Source organism: Plectropomus leopardus, chromosome 10 (genome assembly GCF_008729295.1).
Source record: "Plectropomus leopardus isolate mb chromosome 10, YSFRI_Pleo_2.0, whole genome shotgun sequence".
NCBI classification, from domain to species: Eukaryota; Metazoa; Chordata; class Actinopteri; order Perciformes; family Serranidae; genus Plectropomus; species Plectropomus leopardus.
The window spans coordinates 20,179,433-20,188,639 of record NC_056472.1 but is presented as its reverse complement, the minus strand read 5'-3'; the positions used below and the strand labels follow the sequence as shown (position 1 = coordinate 20,188,639).

Here is a 9,207-nt window from a genome sequence, read left to right as displayed (position 1 = left end):
TGTATACTATGATTTATGGGTATGTTTCCTTGTGGTCTTTGCAGAGTAACAAAAGTAAAAGGACACTGACAATGTGACATTTGCTTTGACGTGTCCCATATAAAATGTACAGTTATTCTATTTATGAACATTCTGATTAAAAGAAAAAAGGTTAATTATGCTCTTTGTTTTTATTGCGAGAAAGCACTTTGTCATTGAATTTAAATTCTCAGAATGCCACAGCACGAGTCACTTCACACAAATGAGAAACCGCCACTCAAGGACACCGTCGGCTTTAGGGGGTCTTCTTGGCAGACCGTTGCTGTTTCATTGGCAGCCGCCGTCTTTCCATCTGTGTGATGAGGCTTTGCTGGGGCTTGACCTTCCGTGGACTGACAGTCTTTTGATAGGTGATGAGGGACTGGATGTTCTGGAGCAGGACATTGATCTCTGCACTCTTCTGCTGCAGATAGCTCTGAAGCATGTCAGGCCCCGGCAGCGTAAGACCTTTGCCTTGATTCGGCTGCGACAGCAAGGAAATATAAAACAAAGCAGAATCAGTGATTCAGCCTAAAACTGTGTCTGCTCTCTCATCACTTGTATTTCTGTTATTTAATTGTATATTTTATTCTGTTAGTTAATATCACAAGTCACAATTACTTACTTTCATTTTTGCCCCTACATTAAGCCGTACGCAGTGTTCACCAGATGTGAAAGTGATGCAGATGTGCTCCTGGGATTGGATGCGGATGTTGAGGTTAGGGCTCAGTGTCAGGCCGAGGGGCTGGTAGGGCGGAGCGTGAACGTGATGCTTGTTTTCCAGCCAGCCCCAGTGTTTTTTCATTTCTCCTGTGTCATTGCAGTAGGTGCCTCCCCACTGAGTCAGATTCACCCTAATAACGAGAAGCAGCTTGTGAACAATAAGCCCTTCAGGGGATTTATTCTCTCACCCAGGCAGGTCATTTCTTTCTGCTGCCAATTTTATCAGTAAATCAACTTGAAATGCTTCTGCAAAAAGCCGTTGGTAATGCGATGGATATTATTTAGATAATAATATGCTGATTTTATGTTAGTTATATTTATAAGATATTGGGAGTGATTATATAACCAGTAATACCAAATGCAGCCGTTGTTGTGATAACAGGTACCCTGTCCTCTGCTGGTAAAAACTGCCTGGATGTGAGGCTGCAGATGTTTGTCCTCCAGGACCAACACACAACACCAGTCAGCTGACTGTGCAGCAGATACAAGAATAGCAAGCCTTCCTGATGGATAGCTTTTAAACACGATTAAGGTGAACAATCAATTTTTAAAGAGGTATTGCACACTACATCACACATCAGCCCCCTCTTTCCTGCTAACCTTCGCAGCCTCTCCCAGCTAGTAGGTACACTTTAAAGTCCAGATGAAATGGCATTTTGAGAGTTTCTAGCATGTCAAATAGACTGGAGCAGGAACGAGTCCTAAAACACAAAAATTAGTTAGCATTTTACCACTCCCGGTTCCCTCGTCTCAAACTCAATGGGTTTTTTGAACAGGTTTTTGGTTAGATGCCTGAAATAAGGTCTGTGGAAAACACAAGCTTTAAGAGGCTTTCAGATTTTGTTCGGTGTCATAAAATATGTCAGTAAACTCCAAACTCATGAATTTTGAAGTTTTTATGTGTCTTAAAAAAGGCGGTTGCAAACAATGTCAGAATATCATAACGCTGAACACAGCTTTACAGCCTTGTTGTGTTGGCTATGTTAAGTCATGCAACCTTGGTGTAATTGATTAAAAACTTAATGTTAGCATTTTATTTCTGACAAGTGATGCTTATCTGTGAAGATTAACTTGCTGAACAAAAAGTGTAAGTATAAATGTTTATGTACCACAGAGCTTATTTACTGCAATAATTGAAAATCCACAGGAAAAATTTCATTGTTCCAGGTTTGAATCTTGATGTAAAAATACGAAAACAAGATTTTTCTTTGTTTGTTTATATTTTTCATATATTTTTAAAATCTAACTTTGTGAGACGGACAAAAAAGAGGCCCTTAAAAAAAGCAAGAGAAAATCAAATCCACATTTCTTTTTTTTTGTTAACACCATTACAGAAGTGTCTAATAGACCCATGTAAAAGGTACAGATAGAACAAGAAGTGTTAAAATATGTGACCTTTAAAGGATACCACACTTGCCCAGTTCCATCTGGAAAAATCACGATAAATGTTTTACCGTTGTTGTAGTGTTTAACAAGTGGTGTCCTCCTCTGTTGAACCAAACAGATTTTTAATTAGTGTCGGCTTCTACGCTCTCAGCTGTAGTCATGAATGCGTTCTGCAGCGATTTTAACATATGACAATACCTTCTGTCCAGCATTTCCTCCATTGAAAGAGAAAGTGTTTTCAAAGTCCATGATTTCTATTTCAGGGCATGAAGTCCAAGCATCATGTGGAAGTGGATCGTCTCGGGTGTGAGAAACTTGTCTGTGTCCTGTAATGTAGTTAAAGGTGTCACAGTATAGATGAACAAGAAGGAAAGATAAGTAAATTGAATCTGCATGACATGTATGTCTGTGGTAGATGGTGTGTGTGTGTGTGTAACCTGCTTTAGGGGTTTGACGATCTGAGCTTTCAAATTCCAAACCTTTCAACCTGCGGCGTATCCTGGAAAATGTAGCATCAGAGATTCAATGGCATAGAAATTTAATTTGAAAACCATTTAATGGTGGGAGCCAAATAATGGAGGAGAGCAATTCTGACCTTTGATCTTTCTGCATCGCAGGGCCCCTATCAGTCACGGTTTCTTTAGTGATAACCGCTGCACCCTTCAGCAACATCTCTGATGATTTCCATGCCTGCTCACAGCAGAAAAACTGACACAAAGAGAGAAAAAAGGCCAGTGTAAATGTAGAAATAGTACAAAAATTGGAAGTTCATATTTATTTTTACTCATCTCTATGAAAGCAAATAATGTCATAATTGAAAATCTATCCATTATTGAATACTTAATGTAAACATTAAGTTACCATAATTTTATTTTGCATTGAATTATGTTTTAAAAGTAGGTCGTTTCAAGTGGTTCTTGAAAAAAATTGATTTTACAATGTCAGTGTTATTTATATAGTGTTGAATCATAACAAGAGTTATCTTAGGACACTTCTTATATAGAGCAGGCCCAGCACCATACCCTTTAATGTAATTTACAGACCCAAAAAATCCCCCATCAGCAAGCGTTTGTTGATGGTGGTGAAGAAGAATTTTCTTTTTAAGAGGCAGAAACCTCAAACAGAGTTCATATATTCAGACTGAAAGGTTTTTCTGGTTGCTGAATGAGTCAAATTCACATCTAAGAAAATTAAAGGAAATAAATAGATAAATTTAGTCAAATAACCAGTTTGTTCAGATACGATTTGTGAATTTCAGACTGAAAAATACAAGTTAAAAAAGAAGTAGTGCTAAGGATACTTTTCTTCCTTTGATTTAAGCAAGTCAGATGCTCAGGGGAACACCTGATACATTCAGGCTTGATTACTTATCCTGTAACTTGAGTCACTGATTGGATGTCTACAGTCTGCAGCCAGTTTAGAGGCTATACCAGGCACAGCTGTGCTTTCAGTTAACATCATCATGCTAAAATGCTCAGAATAACAATGCTGCCATAGCCGCATTTAGCAGTTAAAATCTTGGCCCTTCTCAGGGTGCCAGGTAGCCCCCTGACCGTTTTTTAATTCACAATAAAAATTAAGTGATTTACACTAGGAATTGTTTTTATATCTTACGTTTACATAAGGTGCCAGAGTGAATGAAGCAGCATCAAAATAGACCTTGTTTATCAAAAAAAGGTGCCAGTGGAGGATCCCCCACATCCCCCACCCCCGACAGAGGTCCTTGCTAAGCCCCTAATGTCCTAAAATATCTTGAAATCCTAATAAAGTCAAAAAATCCTAAACATCCTAAAATCCAAGAAATGTCCTAAAATGCCAGAAATGTACTAAAATCTGAGAAACGTCTTAAAATCTGAAACGTCCTAAGCCCGAGAACTGTCCTAAAATCCTAGAAACATACTAAAATCTTAGGAATTTCCGAAAATCCTTGTAACCCTTATGGGGCTCCTGGCCTCCTGGTGTTTTGTAAAAGTGCCCTCCAAGCAAAGCACTTGAGCATATCTGGACTATGGTAGACTGAAGTGGTTGACAGACCGACATTGCCGGAATAATACGCCCCGGGCATTTCAGAAAAGGACATTTAAGGACATTTATTTTTTAAATTCACACAGTCTTGGTTATAAATTAGTGACATGCTATAAAGTTTTGTGTAATTTCGATTTCCACTTGAAGAAGTCAGTTCAATAGAGGTTTAATGTCTCAGGTTGCTCATAAAATGCTATGAATTATTATGGCTACTATTTGCTTCCATAATAACCATAAGTCCAAGCTGCCCACACTGGCATTAAATGTAACTTTTCATTCAGTAAAATGAGCAAAGTCACACTTTTTTCAGTTCCATCAGTTTTTATTTAACACAAGCGTGTCATCATATCAACAGTAGTGTTACTTGCACACTCACTTTCTCACCTCTTTTCGGTCGACACTGTTGGCTATCTGATCATCGGTCACTGGGGGTTTCTTCAGCTGCTGGCAGTGCTCACAGCAAATGTTCAGCACAGTCTGCAGCGACTCCTCTGATGAGTCTGATCCACTTGAGGATGAGATCTGAAAACAGTGGTTGGCGTAGACACTTATTTCTTTTTTTGAAATCATATTTTCTTTCTCAAAAAGACACTGTCACAAATACATAGTATCCAAATATTCCCGTTAATGAGGTATTCAAAACCCATGTTACAGTCTGGCATGTTTTGAAATGAGCAGCAGCAGTGACAGGCAAGTTTTGATACGAGACAAACGCAGACTAATTGCGTGTTCCATAAATGAATTCATATTTATACGAGAAAAGGAAAAGGAGCAGTTTAAAAGTGGCATTTTCTTCCATACCTTGTCCAGATTAGTTAAAGACTCCTCAGTTTCTCCTTGGCAGGCTGCGGGAGTTTGGGGAGTTTCCTTGCTGAGTGAATCCAACACTTCATTATCTGGGGATATCTCCAACTCAGACTTCATGTTTTTAGGAACGCTCTGAGGAGAAAAAACAAAGACACTTCATAATTTATTAACTTCTTTGAGGTCTTTAACTTGCGCTTCATGAATAAATCAAAACCATATCTCTGGATACCATGTCATATCATCTTTCACAAGATAAAACTTACACTGTGACAAGGATAGACAAGGCTATAAAAACTTCAGCATTTCTTTGGCAACAGTGAAATTAAATCTAAAACACACACAAAGACCTCATATGCTAACTGCATTCAGTCACCATTTGTCTAAGGTCTCTCTACAAAGTGCGTTTCAAATATGAGTTTAATGACATAAAGAGTCAAGTTCAGAGAAACCGCTCCTACTGAGTGTCCTAGCAAAGCTTTCAAGGACATCATCACTGCAGTTAGGGGGTGGAGGGTGTGTGGGGGGGATTATAACAAGAATACCTCACTGCGAGTTTGTAGTTGTAAACCATCTTCTGGGTATTTACCACACCGTGACACACTCATCTGCTCAAATGTCATCAAATTCATGGGAGGCGCTTTTCTTGTGTCTTGGTTTGGGTATTTATAGTCTGCAAATGCAGGAAAAAATTATTGTTTTTGACATTCCTTAGTTTACAAGCCAAGGTCAGACATTGATAATTAGCATGAAATGTGAAAAAACAGTACCTTGACTATACTTCTGCTCTTGTCTCCAGTCAGTCTGTGTACCAACGCTGATTCTGGTGACAACTCCCCCGTCAAACGCATGGATCTTCAGGTATTCAGGTGAGCTCACACTGGAACCAATTCTTTATTATCAGCTTAATTAGCCGAAAATATACACACAGAGGTGGATGCAATTGTTTAACAACTGCCTTTCGATGAGTGTTGTATGTGAATCGTAATGTTCATAAGGCGGGTCATGCTGGTGCTATCATAGGAAACCAAATTTGCGACCAGGATAACCAAAAGTTGCTGATTTTTCCTTTGTTATTTGAATGTTGCAACACTTTACAATTCCTTTTTTTTTTTTTGAACTTACTTTTTTTTATTTTACACATACAACCATACATACATACACACATAAATTTAACAAACACCACGGAGATGTATGTTATATAAAGTTACACTTGCTTGGGATCCTTGAAACTGAAAGTCTTTTCTTTTCCTTACAGAGTATGTGTACTTTACAAAATAAAACAACTGTACATATTACAGATACTTTTCATATGAGAAAAACAATACAACGTAGGAGTACTTTACAAGTGTGAAAAACAACGCTCCTACAATTCCTTTTTAATAATGTGAAAAAATTTGTTGAAACAAGTTTGAGACAGAATTTGGTGCCACGGGGCGACACTGTAACACATGATATCTTTGTTGTTTCAACTTGACTAAAAACTAGTTCCACAAAATTAAAAAAAAACAAAAACACATTACTTTTTCAAAAAAAAATCTTAATGTGTGTGTTCAGTTTTCTGTTATTGTTGTCCAAATAGATCATGGGTCTGCCCAGCAACTGCATAATTCACCTCAAGCCTCCGTTTGCTGCAAGAAAGCTACGTATTGAGTCATGACGAAATGGGGCGGGTTAGACATTAGATAGGTTCGGTTAACCAGATTAGAAAGTTACCAATTTACCAATCTCTTAAGTGATAAAGGTCCAAATGAACAGAGGCATATACAATTAGGAGATAATTTTGTGGCCGTTTTTTTCAGTCGACAGTGAAACAACAAACATATGTGTTGTAGTGTGATTATCAGTGCCCGCCCCTTTGACTTTGATAGAAGCGGCACCAAAGTGTGTCACCAATGCAAATTTCAAACGCTGTCACTGATGCCATGACCTTAACTTCTTTTTTAGTTTCATTGGTCTTATTGACGCTCAAGACAATTGTAATTGGTTTCAAGAAATTCAAATTTCCACTGTAGGAGGGTGATAGGCAATTTCCCCTCGGGGATCAATAAGTATTTCTGATTCTGATTCTGATAATACGTGCCACCCGTTGAAGTAAATGTACTAACTTTATTTCTAAGGTGCCTACGGACTTTTCTTTGGTGCTGACAAAGTGCTGTGGAGAAAGGTCTGGCTCCACAAGACCAATGATGCTGTGACTTAAGCCAATTTGTGACATTTTTCTTTCCAAACCTCTGTTTTTTTACAAGTCCAGAATCCGTTGCCGAATCCATTTCTGTTGATTTGCCTGGAGAGTCAAATGTTTGAATCTTCGTCACTTCTGGAAACACACCACCACCCTCATCAATCATCTTCTTGATATCCTTGACTCACTGTGAATCACAGGTGAGCAGATAAACCACAAATACATTAATTAAAGAAAAAAAACAAAAAAAAAACCTTGGCTCAGATACAGAATGTTTTGCTGCTTGTGTGCCATAGCAACTAGAACAATAAGCAACTGTTACTGTGGCACAATCATTAACAGAAATGGAAAAGGATGAGAAAACTGTACTGAGCTGCTGCAAAATCCGCCTGTTTTTTTCATTTGATCTCTTTTCTTCTACAGTTCTCACTGCTGCCATAACATTCGGGTGTTCAAGATGAGACTTTTATTATTGAGATTCAGGTGCTGCAGCAGTTCAAGGTCAGAAATAAGCGCAGATAAATAAAGAAAAATAAAAGATAACTGATTAGAAGTGTCATTAAAAATAAGAATGAAAATAGAAACTATACAAGAGCAATGTAACTCAAAATAACAAGGCAAGCAGTACACATACGTAATGTCCAGTGTTAAATTTTTCTGGCACAATACCATCTCGAATGAAATGACATGGTATGATCCATATGTCAGTATATGACTTTGCTTATCATATATAAACAGTATATTTTTTAATGTTTTCAATGAGTCATTTTACTTCTTTAGATAATGTTCTTACAATTTGTTACCTATTTCTAAACAAAAAAATAATACAAATCTGGATTATCATACTGACATTGCAAACCTTGTGCCTGGGCAACACTGTGTGTAATTATGCTCATACCACTAAAGCAAATGTAAATCTGATTCAACAGAAAGCAAGAGAAAAGCAGGAAAAGAGAATATTATTAATATCCCTGCAGTGTTTTTTAGCATCTGCAATTGCTGTTAAAAAAAAACAAAAAAAACTTAAGTGTAAATCAGCCACAAACCCACATGCAGTTGCCACATGAGCTCAATAATTTAAAAAGCCTGGAAATAACTCTAATTAACAGTCTGCCAGTGGACCATATATAGTAACTAGATAATGGAAATAAATCATTACAGTAGTCTGCTATTGAACCAGAAAACCAGACCAGTTATAGGAGAGTAGAAGAATGTTACCATCAAGTAAATTAAAAATGTATTTCCAGATCTGCTTCTTTTCATTATACATGTCACTGCAGGTACCTTTTGACACAACGTGAATATGGCGAGTTAAAAGCCTATGTGATGTACACCATGATGTATCTGTTATATTTTAATAAGGGTACATGCTTTATTTATCACAGGAATCCTGGTGTTAATCTCTCTCTGTTTCTCACAGCTGTTACTTCTTCTCGACTGTAAACTAATTAACGGCATAAAAGCCCCAAACTTTTGGTAGAGAAGAGTATCGCAACGTACTGGTATTGACAATAGCCATGATATTTAAAAATGAAATATTAATATCATGTTAATAATACACATGTGATAATATATGTCCTCTTATATCATTTCCATTTCTTTCTGTTCTTACTTCATCTCCCTTCCCCAACGCCATCTGCTTTTCTTTTCACCATCCATTAAGTGTAATTGCTCTCTTTGCTTAATTTTGTACAGCTATGGTTACAGATTCTTTCCATCTCCCTTCAGGCATATTTTGAGTTTAATTTATTTTCCAAAAAAGAGACAAAAATCACAGCCAACAAAAGTTAAATATGTGAAGGCATTACTGTTATTTTCAAACTTTCTATAGATATTGCAATAATATCACTATAATGAAGTTTTTTGGCTACGATGATCGTCGAGTGAAAATCAGATGCCATACTAGCCCTAGTAGAGAAAAATGTATTATCTGTTTGCATCGGTAAGAAATTGATTGAAAAAGTATAATTTTTATTAAAAGTTATGGCTACAATATGTAAAGAGGTTGCGATAAATGGAAAAAATAGCACCCCTTAAAAGCATAGTTCTCTAATCTCTGTGTATCA

General features: G+C 37.2%; 1 long non-coding RNA gene across 2 annotated transcripts; it reads left to right on the top strand.

The window, feature by feature from the left end:
- Positions 1 to 5,651: 5,651 nt before the first annotated feature.
- Positions 5,652 to 7,749, top strand: LOC121949185. 2 transcript variants are annotated; one of them, XR_006106215.1, is made up of 3 exons: positions 5,652 to 5,825; positions 7,211 to 7,341; positions 7,565 to 7,749. It is a non-coding gene; the product is annotated as an uncharacterized LOC121949185 (long non-coding RNA). The 2 variants fall into 2 exon arrangements; XR_006106214.1 differs by having other exon boundaries at positions 7,206 to 7,341.
- Positions 7,750 to 9,207: the final 1,458 nt, after the last annotated feature.